The sequence below is a fragment of the Lathyrus oleraceus genome, chromosome 2, assembly GCF_024323335.1.
Source record: "Lathyrus oleraceus cultivar Zhongwan6 chromosome 2, CAAS_Psat_ZW6_1.0, whole genome shotgun sequence".
NCBI classification, from domain to species: domain Eukaryota; kingdom Viridiplantae; phylum Streptophyta; class Magnoliopsida; order Fabales; family Fabaceae; genus Lathyrus; species Lathyrus oleraceus.
Genome location: NC_066580.1, coordinates 216,663,103 through 216,684,926, shown reverse-complemented (window position 1 = coordinate 216,684,926; position 21,824 = coordinate 216,663,103).

Here is a 21,824-nt window from a genome sequence, read left to right as displayed (position 1 = left end):
AAGCAATGGTTCATCACAATCTTTCATTTTCAAGTACAAAATCTCTTCGTCTGGAAAATCATACTGCACTGACTGATAATCTTCAATTGGTTGGTAAGCCAAATGGTCAGCCAAGATACTACCTTTGATTGCTTTCTGAGATCGGTATTCGATATCATACTTTGATAACAACATCTGCCAACGGGCAATCCTCCCAGTTAAAGCAGGCTTCTCAAATATATACTTGATTGGATCCATTTTGGATATTAACCAAGTGGTATGATTCAACATATATTGGCGCAAACGCTTAGCATCCCAAGCCAATGCGCAATAAGTCTTCTCAAGCATAGAATACCGAGTCTCATCGTCGGTGAACTTCTTACTAAGGTAGTAAATTGCAAATTCTTTCTTTCTAGTCTCATCTTGCTGACCAAGAACACAACCCATACTGTCTTCAAGCACAGTCAAAGACATGATCAGCAGTATTGCTTCAGCAGATGGAGACAAAATCGGAGGTTCAAGTAGATATTCCTTGATACTATCAAAAGCTTTCTGGCAGTCTTCGGTCCAATCGTAAGACTGATCTTTCTGAAGAAGCTTGAATATAGGCGCACATGTGCCTGTCATGTTGGAAATGAATCTCGAGATATATTTCAAGCGGCCGTGAAAACCTCTGACTTGCTTCACAGTTTTGGGCGCAGGTGTAAGACCCCAATTTTGACCCTAAGATCCCTCATGAAATTCTATCATAAGCATTAGCATTGGGATCATATCTTGGCATCCTCCTTTCCCCTCTTTCATTGGGTTTGTTTTGGGAGAGTCACCAAGCACTTTGTGATTATACCATACTTGTATTTTATCATTTTACTAACCAAAATACCAAAAATATGTCTTTGCATTTGCGTAACTCTTTTGTAGGAAGGGCATGATCTTATAGATTCATCAAGTTCACATCTAGGGTTTGAGACCCTCATGAACAAAGAGCACAACCAAGAATTGATTCAAGAATGGTTATGAACATCATATATGAGTCCCAATGTTCTCTACATGTTATGTTGATCAAGTTTTCTTCAAGAGTTTGAGGGTGATTTGCCTTGGAAACCCTAGTTTCACTGGGTATCTTAAGTAACTTCTCCAACAAGCTATCTCACCAATTGATCAAATTTCTAAAGAGACACTCCAACTTTCATCATCTTATGCATATATGATCTACCATGATCCAAGAAAGTCAAGAGAATTGGAAATTAGCAAGTTGGTTGATGGTAGTTGGCCAAATGAATTCATCTGATCAAAACTGGGCCTCCCTAGACCCTATATCCTACAATTTTCACCATATGAAAATGATTCCAAGAGCACACTTACTCTAAATAAAATTATAAACAACTTTCATGTTGAGACCTAGGGCTAGTTTTGCTTTGAAAATCATTTTCTAGTTTGAAACATTATAGGTCATTTTGTCTAAACCCAAATTTGAAAGTCAACTTCCCAATTCCATAACTTGCTCAATTTTTATGAGATGAAATATTTACAAGTTGAAAAATCAAATTCAATGTGTATACTTTAACTTTGATGTTTGGAGTGGGATCTAATTCAACTTTTTTGAGCATGTGATATGAGGCTACGTTATAGGTCACTTTTGACCTATACCATTGATCAAGTGATTTTTTCAAACTACAAAAATGCATAACTCTATCATTTCCAATCCATATGACATGAAATTGGTGACCATTTCGAAGGTCTTTGAGAGATCTACAACTTTTATGAAGACAATTTTCTTATTTGAAGCTCATATAAAAAGTTAAGCAAGGTGGAATTTTGAGACATAGGGCTTGACACTTAGAAATTTTTTGATATGTCAAATATTTCCAAACTTCCACCTCAAATTTCTCCAAGTTCCAAGCTCCAAATGAAAACGTGTTGAACATCAAAGTTGTTCCTCTTGATCTCACCTTTCCAAAGAGCTCAAATTCATTCATTTTGGATGAGAAATGCATAGGATGCGCATGGCTTAAACAGGCTGATTCATTTGGCATGGATCAATCTTCAAGCATCAATGTACATGTGCCTTGCAATCGAAGCCTACTTCAACACATCATTTCATGGGCATATGCGCGTCCATGCAGCATTACATCACATTTGCCAATTCTATTGATTCTTTGGTTGTCTGAAGTCCTACCAATGTAGGAAAGAAGATTGAGTTGCTTTGAGGTCAAATCGAAGCAACTCAGTTCATGTACCTCAAATTTCATTCCACATATCTATCAATATACTTGGAATTGGAATGAATGGATGTCAGATTCGAGCTCAGTGCCATTTTTTCTTCAAGATCATGTCCCTGTTTTTTATTTTGGTGATGATTCATGTTGACCAGTCTGGTGAGGTCCACCGGAGAAGATGACCGGAGCTCTGGCTCCGGCGATGACTTGGCCAACCTCTGAACCACATGATCATCCTCTCACGTTTTAATCCTGAGTGTTGGTGTTGATTACCACATTTTCCACGTAGTTGACTCATGTCTATGTGAAACGCGCGCTTTGGATCATCAGATATGCCACCTCAATTAATGAGGGAGATCTGATGGTCCACGTAACTTAGACTTTTCTGATTTTAATTTTAATTGTATTTTCTTCAATAATTCATATTAAATCCAATATTGATCCAAAAAATATGGGACTTTTACCAAAAAAATTCAAATATTTTTCGCTTTCATATTCTGAATTTAAATTATTTTTTTGATCATTATTAATATTTTTCATGAATTAATTGATTTTACATTTGTTTTGAATTGTTTCAAAATATTTTTTAATGTCCAAAAATTATGAAATATTTTCTCCAAGGTCCTTTGACCTTGTTTGACCTATTAATAATCTCATGGCCATTTCTTTGGTGTTTTGATGAGATTTTAGGAATTGGACAAAACATATTTGATTTAAATGCATTATTTTATTATTTTTAATTGAATAAATGTCAATTAATTTTTTTTGACCATTTGTATTGACTTAATTGAGTCTGCTTGTTTGTTGTTGGGCCTTGGTCAAGGTTGATTTGACTTTGTCAACTTAATATCATTGGATTTAGGGGATTGATGGAATGTACGTTCCATCTCCCAAAATGAATGAATGATATTAATTTAATAAAAGTCCTCCTTGACCAATTTGTGATCTCATTCATCCCCTTTCCACTTCATCTTATTCCTCTTCTTAATTCATTCAGTTTATTTGACATATGACATCTCAAAGTCCTAATGCTAGTTGATTGAAAAATTGACATGAGTATGGATGAGATTAGGCCACACCTTTTGCATATTCTTTTTTGTGTGTGGCATGTTTCATGAGCATAGTCCATTATACTATGTCTCTAACATGCATTAACACCAAAATTTTGTTGCCTGACCTCAAATGGTTGTGACTTCTACATAAGTCCAATTACGATTTCTTAACATAGCACTAAATTTGTGACATAAAAGGCATAAGCATTCTAGTTAGTGAGATTGTAAATCTCCCCTCTTTCATGGTATTATGTGGAAACATGGCCTTCTTTCCTTCCTTTGGAAGATGTTTTGGTCCAAGGATCTATGCTTGTGATAAGTGGGTTGAGTGTTCTCCAAAGAATGTCTTGAAAAGCAAAAGCAAAAGCAAAACAAAACTAACCTCTAACCTACTAACTATTGACTTTTAATTTCAAGCTTTTACTTTAATGCAATTTACTTTTAGCACTCTATTTCATTTTTCATTATACATATCACTCTAATTTTTTGTGTTAATGTAATTTTCACTTTGTCCATTTGGACCATATTGTGTGATATATTTCGTTGGTGTTATTTTGTTTGCTAGTGTGGTCTTTGACCATTAATGTACATGATAAAAACAAAAACCCTAAAAAACTTTTGAGTGGATTGTTGGTTTGATCTTGAGCAAATGGACTTAGAATCTAGGAAACTCCCCTAAGCTAAAGGACTTGGCCAATGCCAATTTGTGAACAACCAAGTGCTTGCAATTTGAACTTCATTTGATACATCTTTCAAGACCTCTCTAGGATTCATCTGCAACATGATCATTGTGGAGCTGTTATTTTGAACCTGTGACTTGTGGAATTCATCTGTTACATGGGATATTTCTGAAGAAGATCATGGAATGGATAAGTTTGGATAAGGCCATCTTTATTTGATGCCTTTTCTCTTCAAGACAATATAATTGTGCATTTGTATATTGCTTGATTCTAAAATTCCAAGGGAATTCTGGGTTTCTATTGACATTTTTGTCTATTGGATTGCTACCCATTTGGTCAGATATTTTCAACTCTAAACTTTTAAATTTTGTACATAGGGTAGTCTCTTCATCTTCTCCCCATTTCTTTAATTTTAAAATATCTCCCTCCATTTTCAAAATCTTCTTTGTGTGAACGATTTTTGTTCTAAACTTTTACCACTTTTGCAAAAAGATAGAAACTTTGGTCTTGTGCCATTGCATTTTCAAACTCATTTTCTTAAATTAAACTTGTGAATAAACTTAACTATACCTGACTTAAACTTTCAAAAAGCCAAAAAGAACTAACTCATTCAAATCATTTTAGGCCTTTGTGCCTTTCAAACTTAAATTTTGTTAAAATCAATGCATCCATTTTGAAATTTTTATCACGAACTACGAGGTTTTGATCCCTCATTTTTATGTTGGTACGTAGGCACAAGTCTGAAGGTCTTGTCAAACACAAAAATATAATTAATGAATTCTTTTCTCATCCCCCCATTCTATGTGTTTGTAAACATCACTTTGTACAAAATACATATGCACACAAAAAGGGCTCCCTAGGAGTACATAGGACACTTTGGGTGCTAATACCTTCCGTCTGTGTAACCAACCCGATTACCTGTGATATATGATTTTTTATTAGTTTTTATTTGAAAACTTCTTACTATTTGGGTTTTGTTCGTACTTTTTCCTTTTTCCCTTGGAAATAATAAAAGCGCGATGACGACTCTTGTTAATTGATCTCTAGCTTGTCAATAGCTTGATGATCATGAATTTCCCGCTACAACAGGCATCTCTTGTATTGCTTTGACCTTGGCAAGATCAACTTCAATACCCTCCTCGCTGACAATAAAGCCCAACAACTTACCAGAACGAACACCAAAAGTACACTTATTGGGATTCAAGCGGAGTTTATATTTCCTCAAACGTTGGAATAGCTTCAATAAATGCTCAACATGTTCCTCTTCATCAATCGATTTAGCAATCATCTCATTGACATATACTTCAATCTCTTTATGCATCATATCATGAAAAAGAGTAGTCATTCCTCTTTGGTAAGTTGCACCAGCATTCTTTAGACCGAAAGGCATCACTCTATAACAAAATGTTCCCCAAGGTGTAATGAACATGGTCTTCTCCATATCTATGAGTGCCATCTTGATCTGATTACATCCGGAAAATCCATCCATAAATGAAAAGACTTTGAATTTAGCAGTATTGTCTACCAACATATCAATGTGTAGAAGAGGGAAATCATCTTTCGGACTGGCTTTATTCAAATCTCTATAATCGACACACATGCAGACTTTTCCATCTTTCTTCGGCACATGCACAATATTGGCCACCCATTGTGAATACTCAGCAGTTACAAGGAAACTGACATCAATCTATTTTTGCACTTCCTCTTTAATCTTCACAATTATATCAGGATGCGTTCTTCTCAACTTCTGCTTGATTGGCGGGCATTCTGTCTTCAATGGCAATCTATGCTCCACAATCTCAAAATCCAAACCAGGCATGTCTTGATTGGACCAAGCAAACACATCTGAATACTCTCAAAGAAGATCAATCAAACCATACTTGACATTTCGACACAATCGAGACCCAATCTTGACTTCCTTCACATCATCCTCGGAACCCAAGATGACTAGCTCAATCTGCTCTTCGAACGGTTGAATGGTCTTTTCATCTTGCTTAAGAAGACGAGATAATTCATCACTCACTTCTACATCACTTTTCTCCTCGGCTTCAAAAACAGGAAATTCAAAATTTGGAGAAGGAGAAGGATCATTGTATTCAATGGGGTTAGAAACTAACCTGCATAATGATTCGATATTTTAATTTTAGAGAAGTGAATTTGTGACCAAATATTATGAAGATGGACAATTATATTGTTTATTTTTGTTTTTTTGTGATTACCATTTTCATAATAAAACAAAAAGTAAAAACAAAACATCATAGATGTGGATGAAGAGAATTAATTTTATTAATGACCAATTTGAAAATGCCCAAACAATGTTCACTTCTCCCTTAGGCATAGGAGAAGGATTTTGAAAACATATAAAAGCAATTACTTAGAACCGATGCAAAATAACGGGAACATCAACAGCAGTCCAATTGTTGCAAGCATTTCCATGCGTCACAAAATTGGTGCAGTCCTCCTCTTTGTCATCTTCTAGCACAACAGCTAAGTGTTGTTCATTGCCATGAATGAACCCTCCGCTACGGAAGCTAAGTTGCATATCTTCAAACCTTGCAGTTGTTAAACCTTTCTGGAACCCCAAATTGGTTATGCCTTTGTTGTCGAAGACCTCTACCATGCGCCCCCACTGATCAACATCGCTTTCTCCACAATCTTCTTAGCATCTTTCAATGAGGACATAGGTGGCCCAACTATCTTTTCAGCAGCAATAGATAAGGCTTGGAATAGAGTTCCAACCTCATCTTCAGCTTCAACGTAAGAGAAAGATTATAAGTGGCTAACCAACAACCCTTTCTCTCCACCAACAATCACAAGCTTTCCATTCTTCACAAATTTGAGCTTCTGATGCAAAGTTGAAGTAACAGCTCTTGCCTCATGGATCCATGGCCTTCCCAACAAGCAACTGTAGGCCGGGTGGATATCCATTACTTGAAAAGTAATTTGAAAATCACTCGGACCTATCTTAACTGGAAGGTCCACTTCACCAATAATTGTTTTGCGTGAACCGTCAAAAGCTTTGACAATTACACCGATATACCTCATAGGCTCTCCTTGGTATGATAGCTTTGACAAAGTTGACTTTGGCAGCATATTCAGGGACGACCCGGTGTCGACAAGCACATTTGACAAAGCATCCTCTTTGCAATTCATAGAAATGTGCAAAGCCAAATTATGATTTCTGCCCTCCTCAGGGAGTTATTCATCACAGAAGTTGAGATTATTGCAAGAAGTAATGTTAGCCACGATATGATCGAATTGGTCCACTGTAACATCATGTTCTACAAAAGCTTGTTCCAGAACTCTTTGCGGTGCTTCTCTGTGTGCTTCAGAATTCAAGAGCAGAGACAACACTAAGATTTTTGAAGGGGTTTGGAGCAGCTGCTCCACCATATTAAACTTACTTCTTTTAATTAACCGAAGTACCTCATCATTATCATTGGCCTTCACATCGCTAAATTCACCAGACTTACCCTTTGAAGCATCAACTTGATCTACAACAGGAACTTCTACCTTCTTACCAATAATTGATTCTTCTTTATCTTTTGGGAACACCGGCCCAAACACTCAACCACTGCGGGTCACTTGGTAACATCACAATGCTCACCACAGAGCTAGTCGTAGGCAACGGGACCTCTTGACCACCTTCTATCATTGTAGCATTATACTGATACGACATAACTTTATCAGATGAATACGAGACTGGACCCGCTAACCGTATAACTAATGACGATACTGATCTATTGCTGACATTGTTACTGTTGTTGTTGTCGTACTGAATTACCAATCTCTCTGGTTGCTTGAAAATGGTCACTATGAGGGGATTGAAAAATTTGTATCATGCTTCATCCATCAGTCGCTGCATGTCCGTTTTCACAACTTCACAACCCCTCGGGTTAACACTACAGATAACACAACCATCATGGTCATGTTCACAATCGCTCACCAAACAAACATCCTTATGCATCTGCACCAAGGATCTTCGGATGAAACTCACATCAAAAACCTTAAATTCTCCTGGACAACCGTCCACCATATTTACAGAAGAGTTCCCATGGGCGGGAAATAGATTCGCTTTCACATTCGGTGCTCGGTCCTCAAAGGACACCATTCCATTCTTCATCAAATTCTGAACCTCATACTTGAGCGGATAACAATTCTCGATATCATGTCTGGGTGCTCCCTGATGAAAAGCACAACGGAGCTCAGGCTTGTACCACCATGGAAGTGGTTCTGGAATCTGCAGCGGGTTTCTTGGTTGGATTGGGTTCTTGAGAACCAAAGACGGGTATAATTCTACATAAGTCATAGGAATCGGGTCGAAAGAGACCTTCTTCCTCTCAAAGTTTTGTTGATGATGATTGTTGGTGGTATTGTTGTTGTTGTAGGTGTTTGTTCGTTATTGCGACTGTTGTTGTTGACGTTGTGGTTATTGTTGAACTGGTGTTGATTGCTGATTAGAAAATATCGGGATAACGGAAGATACTTGATGATGATGTTGATGGGATGTTGGATTCCTTCTTATCTGAGGCCTCCTCTGCCTCCCACTGCTTATTGCATTCGCTTCGTTGTCCTTCTTCTTCCCAAAATTGCTACCATATCTCTTACTCGACGATGCTTCATCCTTCGACAAACATCCCTCTCAGACTCCTTCCTCAAGCCCCATCCCCATGTTTACCATTTCAGTAATAAAATAAACTCAAAGTTTTCAGAAAGATTTTTGTCATCTCTCTTTCCTCCAAAGGAGAAGTGATCTAGGCAGCCAATTCCCTTCATCTCTGTGCATACTCTTTAAATGTCTCCTTATCTCTCTGAGACATAGACCTCAACTGGTCTCTATCAGGCGCCATATCCACGTTGTACTTATACTACTTGACAAAAGCCACTCCCAGGTCATTGAAAGTGCGAATACTGGCACTATCCAACCCCATATACCAACGGAGCGCAGCACCGGTCAAACTATCCTGGAAATAATGAATGTAAGCTCAAGAATCTTCACATTAGACACTAAACACAACTCAACAACACTCTTTCCAAACAAATGTTGACAAGTGTTCCCTTTATACTTTTCAAAGTCAGGCACTTTGAACTTGACAAGGATCTTCACATTGGGCACTAAACACAACTCAACAACACTCTTTCCAAACAGATCCTTACCTCTTAGCGTCTTCAATTCCTTGTGCAGCTCAAGAAACTGATCTTTCATTTCATCCATTTTCTCGTAAACATTCAGACACTTAGACGGCTCGAAATGATAAATGGTGTCCTCTACACGAGGTAAGGTGTGCACAACGGGCGGTGGCACAGACATGACCGGGCTAGATGCCGGCATGGAAGCAAAAGTAGGTGCAAAGCCTTCAGGCATGAAGTTGGACGGCATTCCCCACGGGAATCCGGCAGGCATAGTGGGTGCAAAATGAGAGGTAGCATTAGGCATGGTAGAGGTAGCCACTTCTGAAATAACCGTCCTCGCTGCAGGAGTTGCAGGCGTTGGAGAAGATTGACTCTGAGCAGCAAGAACTGAGTCCATCATGGCAGTCAGGCGGGCGATCTCGTCCTTCAGCTCTCTGTTCTCTTGCTCTAGATGCTCCATAATTTTGAGATGATTGACGTAGGTGTTGTACCGATGAGTTAGCTTGGCTAAAGCACAAAAGAAACACCAATGAGACATCTGGCGAAAAGGAAACCCGCTCATGCAAATGATGCATGAAATGAAATGCTTGTTTATTTATTTTTGTTTTCAAGGAACTTACTATATCATTTGCAACTATATATATCAAGAATTGCAACAATTTTTATATGACCAAAAATCTCTCTTCATTTATATATTTGGAATGATTATACTAAGTACAATTTCAGAAACCAAAATAAAAATACAAGAGAAAAGGAGACTAGTCATCTTAAGGATCCCTAAAACCAATGTAAGAAGACCTAGCTGAAGGCGCATACTTCCTTCGAATGCGACAAATCTCGGTCTCAAAAGAAGCTTTCATTTGAGTCTTCTCGAGGACAAGCTGATCAACAATCTTCTTCCAAGCAACGGAAGGTTGACGCATGCTAGAAGATGAAACCTCTGGCTCTCTCTATCTCTTCGTCACTCAGTCTTCAAGTAGCTCAATAAGTGCATCTTTGTCCTTAGACTCCATCTGCAACTCTTCATGCTTCTTGCTCAAAGCACAGAAACGCTTTTCCCACATATCCTTCTCTTGCTTCATTTTGATCAGCGCGTCTTCCAACTCCTCTAAATCTTGGTTAGGGAGAGTTAATGACTCAACCACAACCATAGACATAGGTCTTTCACAAGGATAAGGCATCTTCAACTCCAAAGCTCTCTTCTTCATCCAAAGAGTGTAAGCTTCCAAAGCTACACAATTGCACAGACCAAGCTCAGATCTTCCTTTCCTATGCACATTATGCCAAGCATGCACAATCTTCTGCTTCAAATGTTGGGGATCTTTACCCTCTTGATAGAAAAGACCTTCTAACAAAGTCTTATTAGGTTTGTCTCTCAAGGGGAACCCAAGTTCACGATGAGCCAAAACAGGGGTGTAGTTAATTCCTCCTTGTGTACCAATGAGAGGCACATTAGAGAATGCACCACAACTATCAATAATGTCCAAACTGCCCAAAGAAGGATCATACCAAACTATATCATCATTAGCGAGAGACATAAGTCTCTTTGACCACCGTAGACATTGTTTGTTCTCTATAAAAGCAGGTGTCTCAGGGAAGTGCGAAATAAACCACTTGTACAGAAGAGGAATGCAACAGACGATAGTTCCACCACCCTTAGAATTCCTTAGATGCAAAGAGAAATACATATCACCCAACAAAGTAGGCACATGATTCCCAATCAAGAAAATTCTAATGGTGTTAACATTAACAAAACCATCAATGTTAGGGAACAAAGTCAATTCATAAATGAGCAACACAAAGATAGCTTCAAAAGCCTCCACACTACTGGCTTGAGCAAAGACAGTAGCTTCCTTGATGAGGAAATCAGATGGAAACCCAAGAAATCCTCCTTTCTTCACCCAATAAGCCTCTATCTCAGACCCTCATGGCCAAGAGCACAACCATGGATTGACCCACAAATGGTTATAAGAATCATATATGAGTCCCAATGATTCCTACATGTAATATTGATCATGTATTCTTCAAGAGTTTGAAGATGATGTACCTTGAAAACCCTAGTTTGATTGGGTATCTTGAGTAACTTCTCCAACAAGTTATCTCACCTATTGATGAAATCTCTCAAGGAACACTTCAAAATTCATCATCTTATGCATATATGATCTACCATGAGCCAAGAAACTCAAAAGAATTGACGGTTAGCAAGTGGGTTGATGGTGGTTGGCCAGATGAACTCATCTAATCAAAATTAGGTCTCCCTAGACTTTATCTCCTACACTTTTCACCATATGAAAATTCTTCCAAGAGAAACGTTACCCTAAATGACACTCCAAACAATTTTCATGTTGAGACCTAGAGCTAGTTTTGCATGGAAAAGCATTTTCTATGTTGAAACATTATAGGTCATTTTGTCTAAACCCTAATTTGAAAGTCAACTCCCCAAGGCCATAACTTTCTTAATTTTTATGAGATGAAAGATTTCCAAGTTTCACAATTAAATTCAAGAAACTTACTTCAAATTTGATGTTTCGAGTGAGAGCTAAATTAACTTTTATGAGCATGTGATATGAAGATACATTATAGATCATTTTTGACCTATACCATTGAACAAGTGATTTTTCCAAACTTCAAAAATGCATAACTCTATCATTATAAATCCAAATGCCATGAAATTGGTGACCATTTTGAAGGTACTTGAAAGAGATACAACATTTATGAAGACACTTTTCTCATTTGAAGCTCACGTAAAAAGTTAAGCAAGGTGGAATATTGTGATATATGGCTTGACACTTAGAAAAATTCTCAACATGTTAAAATTTCCAAACTTCCACCTTCAAATTCACCATGATCCAAGTTCCAAATGAAAAAGTGTTCAACATTAAACTTGTTCCCCTTGATCTAAGCTTTCCAAAGAATCCAAGTTCACGCATTTGGATGAAGTTTGTTAGGTCTGCGCATGGCTTTAATAGAGCTGCATCATTGGAGAAAATCAAATGTCCAAAACTCCACATAACATTGCCTTGCCACTCAAGCCTCATTTGAACTTCAGAACAGTTGGATATGGATCAAAATGGATTGCTTCATGGGCCTGTACACGCCCATGCACGCTTATGCATCACATTGCCAAATTTAGAAAATTTTCAAGTGTGCAATTATCAATTCCAAATGCTATAAATACAAGGCCTCTGGGGTCAATTCAAACACACCTTGCGCGCCAGCTTTGCCCCCCAATTGAAACCCTCACATTTCAAAGGAAAACTTGAGAATTTTCACCTTGAAAATTGAGTTTGAATCTCACTATTTGGAGATTCAAGAACTCCAGGATCCAAAGCTTTGTACCATTGCTAAACCTCTCCTGCAAGCTTCTCAAGTGTGGTCAAATCAAGGTTGAAGCAAGCAACATCAAGTTCTGCACAACATTGAAGGTAAATTTCAGAAAACTTCATCTCTTCGATTCTCACTTAATTCTACTCAATTCTCTTGGATCTTTGGTTGTCTAAAGTCCTACCAATATAGGCAAGAAGATTGAGTTGCTTAGAGGTCAAATCGAAGCAACTTAGTTGACACACCTCAAAATTCAAATCCTCATATCTTTTTATATATTTGGAGTTAGTTGAAATTGAGGTCAGCTTCGTGCTCTACGCCATTTTTTCTTTCAGATCATGTCCTCCTTTTTCATTTTGGTGATGGTTGAGGGTGGACCAGTTTGATGAGGTCCACCGGAGAAGAAGACCGGAGCTCTGGCTCCGGTGGTGTGTTGGCACGTCTCCCAGCCACAAGATCCATTCAAAACGTTTTAATCTTGAGCATTCATGCTGATTACAACGCGTGTGATCAGTTGACTCAAGTGCATGGTGGATTACGCGCGCTCAGCCACTTGATCTGCCACCTCAATTAATGAGGGAGATCAAGTGGCTCACGTTATTTCTGATTATTTAAATTTCATTTAATTTGTTTTGACTTTGCTAGGTTAATGTCATTGGATTTAGGGGATTGATGGAATGTACATTCCATCTCCCAAAATGAATGAATGATATTAATTTGATAAAAGTACTCCTTTTCCCAATTTGAGTTTTGATCTATTCCCCCCCCCCTTCATCTATTTCTTATTCTTTATACATTCATCTCATTTGGCCTATGATATCTTTATATCCTAAGGCTAGTTGATTGCAAAATCAACATAAGCATGGATGAGATTAGGCCACCTCTTTTGCATATTCTTTTTGTGTGTCGTATGTTTCATGAGCATTGTCCATTATACTATGTCTTTAACATGCATTAACACCAAAATTCTATTTCCCGACCTCAAATAGTTATTACTTCTACATAAATCCAATTACGATTGCTTAATATAGCGTAAATTTTTGACACAAAAGGCATAGCATTCTAGTTAGTGAGATTGTAAGTCTCCCCTCTTTCATGGTATTGTATGGAAACATGGCCTTTTTTCCTTCCTTTGGAAGATGTCTTGGCTCAAGGATCCATGCTTGTGATAAGTGGGTTGAGTGTTCTCCAAATAATGACTTAAAATGAAAAGCAAAAGCAAAACAATACTAACTTCTAACTCATTAACAACTAACATTTAATTTCAAGACCTTTACTTAAATGCACTTTAGTTTTTAAGCTCTATTCATTTGCCATTATTCATACCATTCTAACTATTTATGTTAATGCAATGTTCACTTTGTCCATTCGGACCATATTGTGTGATATATCTTGTTTGTGTATATTTTGTTTGTTTGTGTGGTCTTTGATCATTAATGTCCATAATAAGAACAAAAACCCTAAATAAATTTTGTGTGGACTGTTGACTTGATCTTGGACAAATTGGACTTAGAATCTAGGCAACCTCCCTATGCTAAAGGACTTGGCCAACACCAACATTTGTGTAACCAAGTACTTGCAAATTTGAAACTTCATCTGATACATCTTTGAAGTCCCCTCTGAGTTCATCTGCAACATGATCATTGTGAAGTTGTTATTTTGAACCTATGACTTGAGAAATTCATCTGCTACATGGGCTAATTTGAAGAAGATCATGGAGTGGCTAAGCTTGGATCTGTCTATCCTTATTTGATGCTTTGCTCTTCAAGATTGATATAATTGTGCATTGTGTGTTACTTGATTCAAAATGTCCAAGGGAATTTGGGTTTCTATAAGACATTACTTGATTCAACTCTTAACTTTTAATTTTGTGCATAGGATAGTCTCTTCATCTCCTCCCCATTTCTTTAATTTCAAAATCTCTCCCCCCTTTTAAAAAATCTTCTTTGCTTGAACTAGTTTTATTCTAAACTTTGACCACTTTGAAAATTAGAAACTTTGGCCTTATGCCATTGCTTTTTCAAACTTCTTTTCTTAAATTAAACTTGTAAATAAACTTAATTATACTTGACTTAAACTTTCAAAAAGCCAAAAAGAACTAACTCATTCAAACTATTTTGAGGCCTTTGTGCCTTTCAAACTTATTTTTTGTTAAAAAAAATGCACCCACTTTGAAATTTGTATCACGAACTACGAGGTTTGATCCCTCATTCTTATGTTGGCCGAAGGTCTTGTCAAACACAAAAATATAATTAATGAATTCTCTTCTCATCCCCTCACTCTATTTGTTTGTAAACATCACTTTGTCCAAAATACATATGCACACAAAAAAGGGCTCCCTAGGAGTACCTAGGACACTTTGGGTGCTAACACCTTCCCTCTGTGTAACCAACCCCCTTACCTGTAATCTCTGACATTTTATTAGTTTTGATTTGAAAACTTCTTATTTTTGGGTTTTGTTCGTACTTTTCTCTTTTCCCTTGGAAACAATAAAAGTGTGGTGGCGACTCTTGTTATTTGATGTCTTGCTTATCCATAGCTTGATGATCATGAATTTACCGCTACAGAAATTAAGTGGCGACTCTGCTGGGGAATAGTCTCCAGTGGGTTTAGCCTACTTTTTTGTGTGTATATAATTGTATATATGTGATGTATGTATATTTGTTTGTATGATATAATTTGCTTGTTGTGCTTCGTTATCTCTGAGTGGTGAGATAAGTTCTAACCCGAACTTGAGTGAAATTAAGATAGGAGGATGGTATAGTCATGTTCGACTTCTGTAGAGTAGTCCTTAACAAGTTGGCTTGAGATCCATCTGCTCAGTGGAGACTCTTTTGGATTTGGAAATGTCACACAAGTATTTGTGGTTAGGCATTACTATCTCTAATTTAGGTCCGAGAAGCTGAGGACCGTAGAACATTTACCCCCTCTTGGCCTATTTAGGACGTAGTGCGGAGACTGTTCCAGTGTAGACTTGATAACAATTGTTACACAATACTACACTCAGACGAGTTTCTCTTGAGAATATTATGGGTCGATGAGTTAGTCGTCTTAACTTGTAATATCCAATAGATTGAATTAAGACTCTGGGAACTTTCTAGAACATGATCTATAGGTTTTTATCCTTAGTTCACTCCTTTGGGATGGTTCTTACCCAGACTCCATGCTCGTGACTCACAACAAACCCTTCATTCTTGGTTGATCCAATCAAGTCTTGTCAATATCAATGGAACTTGGGTGTTAATAAGGTGAAAACCATAATCCACCAAAATTGATGCTTGATCTTGACAATGACTTGATTCATCCCTTGACCTTTGTTTGTTTGCCTTGTGTGCGATCCCTTATTTGTGATTGTTGCATCCATGCCTTCATGCGCATCATAACATTCATCACACAAAAATTTCAAGGAACTGAGGTATTATTTGCAAATATTTTCAGACCATGGATTGTGGATGAAGGAACACTAAGAAGTACAGTTTCAGATGTCCCCACTTGAAAGAGTTAAGGAAGATATCATATTTTGTATTTTATCCCTTGGAATTCAAATAACGTCATGGGATGCTTCTGTCTATCTTGTTTGCTGATGTGGTTGAAGGACTCTTGAGTGTGCTAGTGCAGTTCTATGATCCTCTCTACCGCTGCTTCACTTTCCCAGATTATCAGCTTATGCCTAGGTTGGAGGAGTATGCTCATCTCTTGGGGATACCTGTTTCTAGTAGGGTGCCTTTTAGTGGGTTGGAAGAGATTCCCATATCTCATCTTATTTCTGAAGCTCTTCACTTGAAGAAGTCTGGAATAGAGGCTCATTGGGTGAAGAAATGAGGATTGTTTGGATTGCCATCGGATTTCCTCATCAAGGAAGCTACTGCTTTTGCTCAAGCAGGTAGTGTGGATGCGTTTGAAGCTATCTTTGGGTTTCTCATTTATGGATTAGCTTTGTTACCTAACATTGACGGTTTTGTTGATGTTAACGCCATCATACTTTTATTGATTGGGAATCATGTACCTACTCTGTTGGGTGATATGTACTTCTCTTTGCATCTAAGGAATTCCAAGGGTGGTGGAACTATTGTCTGTTGCATTCATCTTCTGTACAAATGGTTTATTTCGCACTTGCCTCAGACACCTGCTTCTGTGGAGAACAAACGATGTCTACGGTGGTCTCAGAGACTTATGTCTCTCACTAATGATGATATAGTTTGGTATGATCCTTCTTTGAGCAGTTTGGAGATTATTGGTTATTGTGGTGAGTTCTCTAATGTTCCTCTCATTGGTACACAAGGAGGAATTAACTACAACCCTGCTTTAGCTCGTCGCCAACTTGGGTTCCCCTTGAGAGATAAACCTAATAACACTTTGTTAGAAGGTCTTTTCTATCAAGAGGGTAAAGATACCCAACATTTGAAGCATAAGATTGTGCATGCTTGGCATAATGTGCATAGGAAGGGAAGATCAGAGCTTGGTCCGTGCAATTGTGTAGCTTTGGAAGCATACACTCTTTGGGTGAAGAAGAGAGCTTCAGAGTTGAAGATGCCTTATCCTTGTGAGAGACCTATGTATATGGTTGTGGTTGAGCCATTAACTCTCCCTAACCAAGATGTAGAGAAGTTGGGAGATGCACTCACCAAGATGAAGCAAGAGAAGGATATATGGGAAGAGCGTTTCCATGCTTTGAGAAAGAAGCATGAGGAGTTACAATTGGAGTCTAAGGACAAGGATACACTTATTGAGTTACTGGAAGACCGAGTGACAAAGAGACAGAGAGAGCCAGAGGTTTCATCTTCTAGCATGCCTCATCCTTCCGTTGCTTGGAAGAAGATTATTGATAAGCTTGTCCTCAAGAAGACTCAGATGGAGGCTACTTTCGAGACCAAGATTTGACACATTCGGAGGAAGTATGCACCTGCAGCCAGATCTTCTGATATTATTGTTAGGGATCCTTAAGATGACTAGTCTCCTTTTCTCTTGTATTTTTCATTTGGTTTCTGAAGTTGTACTCAGTTTAATCCTTCCAATTTATATAAATAAAAAGAGATTTTTGGTCATATCAAATTGTTGTAATTATGTTTAAAAATATATATTTGCAAATGATGTAGTAAGTTCCTTGAAAAAAAATAAAAATAAACAAGCATTGCATTTCATGTATCATTTGCATAAGCAGGTTTCTCTTTCGCCAGATGTCTCATTGGTGTTCTTTTGTGCTTCAGCCAAGCTGACTCATCGGTACAACACTTGTGCTAATCATCTCAGAATCATGGAACAGTTGGAGCAAGAGAACAGAGAGATGAAAGACGAGATCGCTCAATTGACTGCCATGATGGAGCCAGTGTTGGCTGCTCATAGTCAATCTTCTCCAACGCCCGTAACCCCTCCTCCTTAAAGGACTGTTATTTAAGAGGTGACTACCTCTACCATGCATGCTGCTGCCGCTCACTCTGCGCCTACTATGTCTGTCGGATTCCCGTGGGGAATGCCGCCGAACTTCATGCCTGAAGGCTTTGCGCCTACTTTTGCTTCTATGCCGACATCTAGCCCGGTCATGTCTGTGCCACCGCCCGTTGTACACACCTTACCTCATATAGAAGACACCATTTATCATTCCGAGTCGCCTGAGGGTCCGAATGTTTATGAGAAAATGGACGAAATGAAGGATCAGTTTCTTGAGCTGCGCAAGGAATTGAACACGTTGAAAGGTAAGGACTTGTTTGGGAAAATTGCTGCTGAGTTATGTCTGGTGCCGAATGTGAAGATTCCGGTGAAATTCAAAGTGCCTGACTTTGAAAAATACAATGGGAACACATGTCCACTCAGTCATCTAGTGATGTATGCCCGCAAGATGTCTACCTAAACTGACAACGATCAATTGTTGATTCACTATTTCTAACACAGTTTGACTGGTGCTGCGCTCTGATGGTATCTGGGGTTGGACAGTGCAAGCATTCACACTTTCAATGACTTGGGAGAGTCTTTTGTCAAGCAATATAAGTACAAAGTGGATATGGCGCCTGATAGAGACCACCTGAGGTCTATGTCTCAGAAGGATAAAGAGACATTCAAAGGGTACGCACAAATATGGAGAGAATTGGCTGCTCAGATCACTCCTCCCGTGGAGGAGAGGGAGATGACAAAGATCTTTCTAAATACCCTGAGTTCATTTTATTATGAACGTATGATTGCTAGTGCCCCCAGTGACTTTACCAAAATGGTAAATATGGGGATGCGGCTTGAGGAAGGTGTCCGAGAAGGACGTTTGTCAAAAGAAGAAGCATCGTCAAGTAAGAGGTATGGCAGTAACTTAAGGAAGAAGAAGGAGAGAGAAACGAATGCAATAACCAGTGGGAGGCAAAGGAGGCCTCAGATTAGAAGAAATAAACCATCCCGTCAACACCATCATCAGGTATCTTCAGTCATTCCAATATTTTCCAATAATCAATCAGTACCAATTCAGCATCAACAACAACGTCAACAACAAAAACCGCAACAACGAACAAACACCTACAACAACAACAATACCAATAACAATCATCATTAACAAAAATTCGAGAGGAAGAAGGTATCTTTCGATCCAATTCCTATGTCTTATGCCGAACTCTATCCGTCTTTGGTTCTCAAGAACCTACTTCAACCAAGAAACCCGTTGCAAGTTCCAGAACCACTTCCATGGTGGTATAAGCCTGAACTCCATTATGCTTTTCACCAAGGGGCACCCGGACATGATATAGAAAACTGCTACCCACTCAAGTATGAGGTTCAGAAGTTGATGAAGAGTGGAATGCTGTCCTTTGAGGACCGTGCGCCAAACATGAAAGCAAATCCATTGCCCGCTCATGGAAATTCTTCTGTTAATATGGTGGATGGTTGCCCTGGCGAGTTTAAGGTGTTTGATGTTTGTTTCATCCGAAGGTCCTTGGTGCATATGCATAAGGACATTTGTATGGTGAGTGATTGTGAGCATGACCATGATGGTTATGCTGTTTGTAGTATTAATTCAAGAGCTTGTGAGGTTGTGAAAAGGGACATCCAATGACTGATGGATGAAGGAATGATTCAAATTGTTCAATCCTGTCATGTAGATGACGATGTGAATGTCATAGTGCCCATTTTCAAGCAACCAGAGAGATTGGTGATCCAGTACGACAGCAGTAACAGTAACAATATCAGCAACAGATCAGTATTGCCGTTAGTTATACGATTAGCGGGTCCAGGCCCGTATTCATCTGATAAAGTTGTTTTGTATCAGTATAATGCTACAATGATGAAAGATGGGCAAGAGGTCCCGCTACCTAAGACCAGTTATGTAGTGAGCATTGCTGATGTGACCAAGGTGACCCGCAGTGGTCGTGTGTTTGGGCCGGTGTTACCAAAGGATAAAGAAGAATCAGTTGTCAGTAAGAAAGTGGAAGTGCCTGCTGTAGATCCGGTTAGTGCTTCAAAGGGTAAGTCTGGTGAATCCAACGATTTGAAGACTAATGATGATGATGATGAGGTACTTTGATTGATCAAAAGGAGGGAGTTTAATGTGGTGGAGCAGCTGTTCCAAACCCCCTCAAAAATTCCAGTACTGTCTCTGCTTATGAATTCAAAAGCACATAGAGAAGCACTGTAGAGAGTTCTTGAGCAAGCATTTGTAGAACATGATGTTACGGTGGATCAGTTTGATCATATTGTAGCCAACATCACTTCTTGCAAGAATCTCAGTTTTTGTGATGAAGAACTCCCTGAGGAGGGTATGAATCATAATCTGGCTTTACATATCTCTATGAATTGTAAAGATGATGCTTTGTCGAATGTGCTTGTTGACACCGGGTCGTCACTGAATGTGCTTCCGAAATCAACTCTGTCAAAGTTATCATATCAAGGAGCGCCTATGAGGTATAGTGGTGTAATCGTCAAGGCTTTTGACGGTTCACGCAAAACAGTTATTGGTGAAGTGGACCTTCCGATTAAGATAGGTTCGAGTGATTTTCAAATTAATTTTCAAGTAATGGATATCCACCCGGCCTACAGTTGCTTATTGGGAAGGCCATGGATCCATGAGGCGAGATCTGTTACCTCCACATTGCATCAGTAGCTCAAATTTGTCAAAATGGAAAACTTGTAATCGTTGGCGGGGAAAAGGCGATGTTGGTTAGCCATCTGTCATCTTTCTCTTACGTTGAAACTGAGGATGAGGTTGGAACTCCGTTCCAAGCCTTATCTATTGCTGCTGAAAAGAGACTTGGGACACCTATGTCCTCATTGAAAGATGCAAAGAAGATTGTTAAAGAAGGCAATGTTGATCAGTGGGGGCGCATGGTAGAGGTTTCCGACAACAAAGGCAAAACCGGTATGGGTTTTCAGCGAGGTTCATCAACTGCTAGATCAGAGGATATGCAACTTAGCTTCCGTAGCAGAGAGTTCATTCATGGCAATGAACAACACTTAGCTGTTGTGCTAGAGGATGACGAAAAGGAAGATTGCACCAATTTTATGACGCATGGAAAGGCTTGCAACAATTGGACTGTTGTTGATGTTCCTATTTTTTTGCATCAATCTAAGTAATTGCTTTTATATGTTTTCAAAATCCTTCTCTTATACCTAAGGGAGAAGTGAACATTGTTGGGCATTTTCAAATTGATCATTAATAAAATTAATTCTATTCATCACATCTATGATGTTTTGTTTTTACTTTTTGCTTTATTCTGAAAATGGTAATCACAAAAAAACATAAATAAACAATATAACTGTCCATCTGCATAATATTTGGTCACAAATTCACTTCTCTAAAATCAAAGTATCGAATCATTATGCAGGTTGGTTTATAACCCCATTGAATACAATGATCATTCTCCTTCTCTAAATTTTGAATTCCCTGTGTTTGAGGCCGAAGAGGACAATGATGAAGAAGTGAGTGATGAACTGTATCGTCTTCTTGAGCATGATGAAAGAATCATTCATCCGTTCGAAGAGTTGATTGAGCTAATCAACTTGGGTTCCGAGGATGATGTGAAGGAAGTCAAGATTGGGTCTCGACTATGTTCAGATGCGAATAAGGTGTTGATTGATCTTCTTCGAGAGTATTCAGATGTGTTTGCTTGGTCCTATCAAGACATGCCTAGTTTGGATTTTGAGGTTGTGGAGCATAGATTGCCGTTGAATCCAGAATGCCTGCCAGTCAAGCAAAAATTGAGAAGAACGCATCCTGATATGGCTGTGAAGATCAAAGAAAAAGTGTATAAGCAGATTGACGCTGGTTTCCTCGTGACCGCTGAGTATCCGCAATGGGTGGCCAATATTGTACCAGTGTCGATGAAAGATGGAAAAGTCGGCATGTGTGTCGATAATAGGGATTTGAATAAAGCCAGCTCGAAATATGATTTCCCTCTGCCGCACTTTGATATGTTGGTACACAATACTGCTAAATTCAAAGTCTTCTCATTTATGGATGGATTTTCCGGATA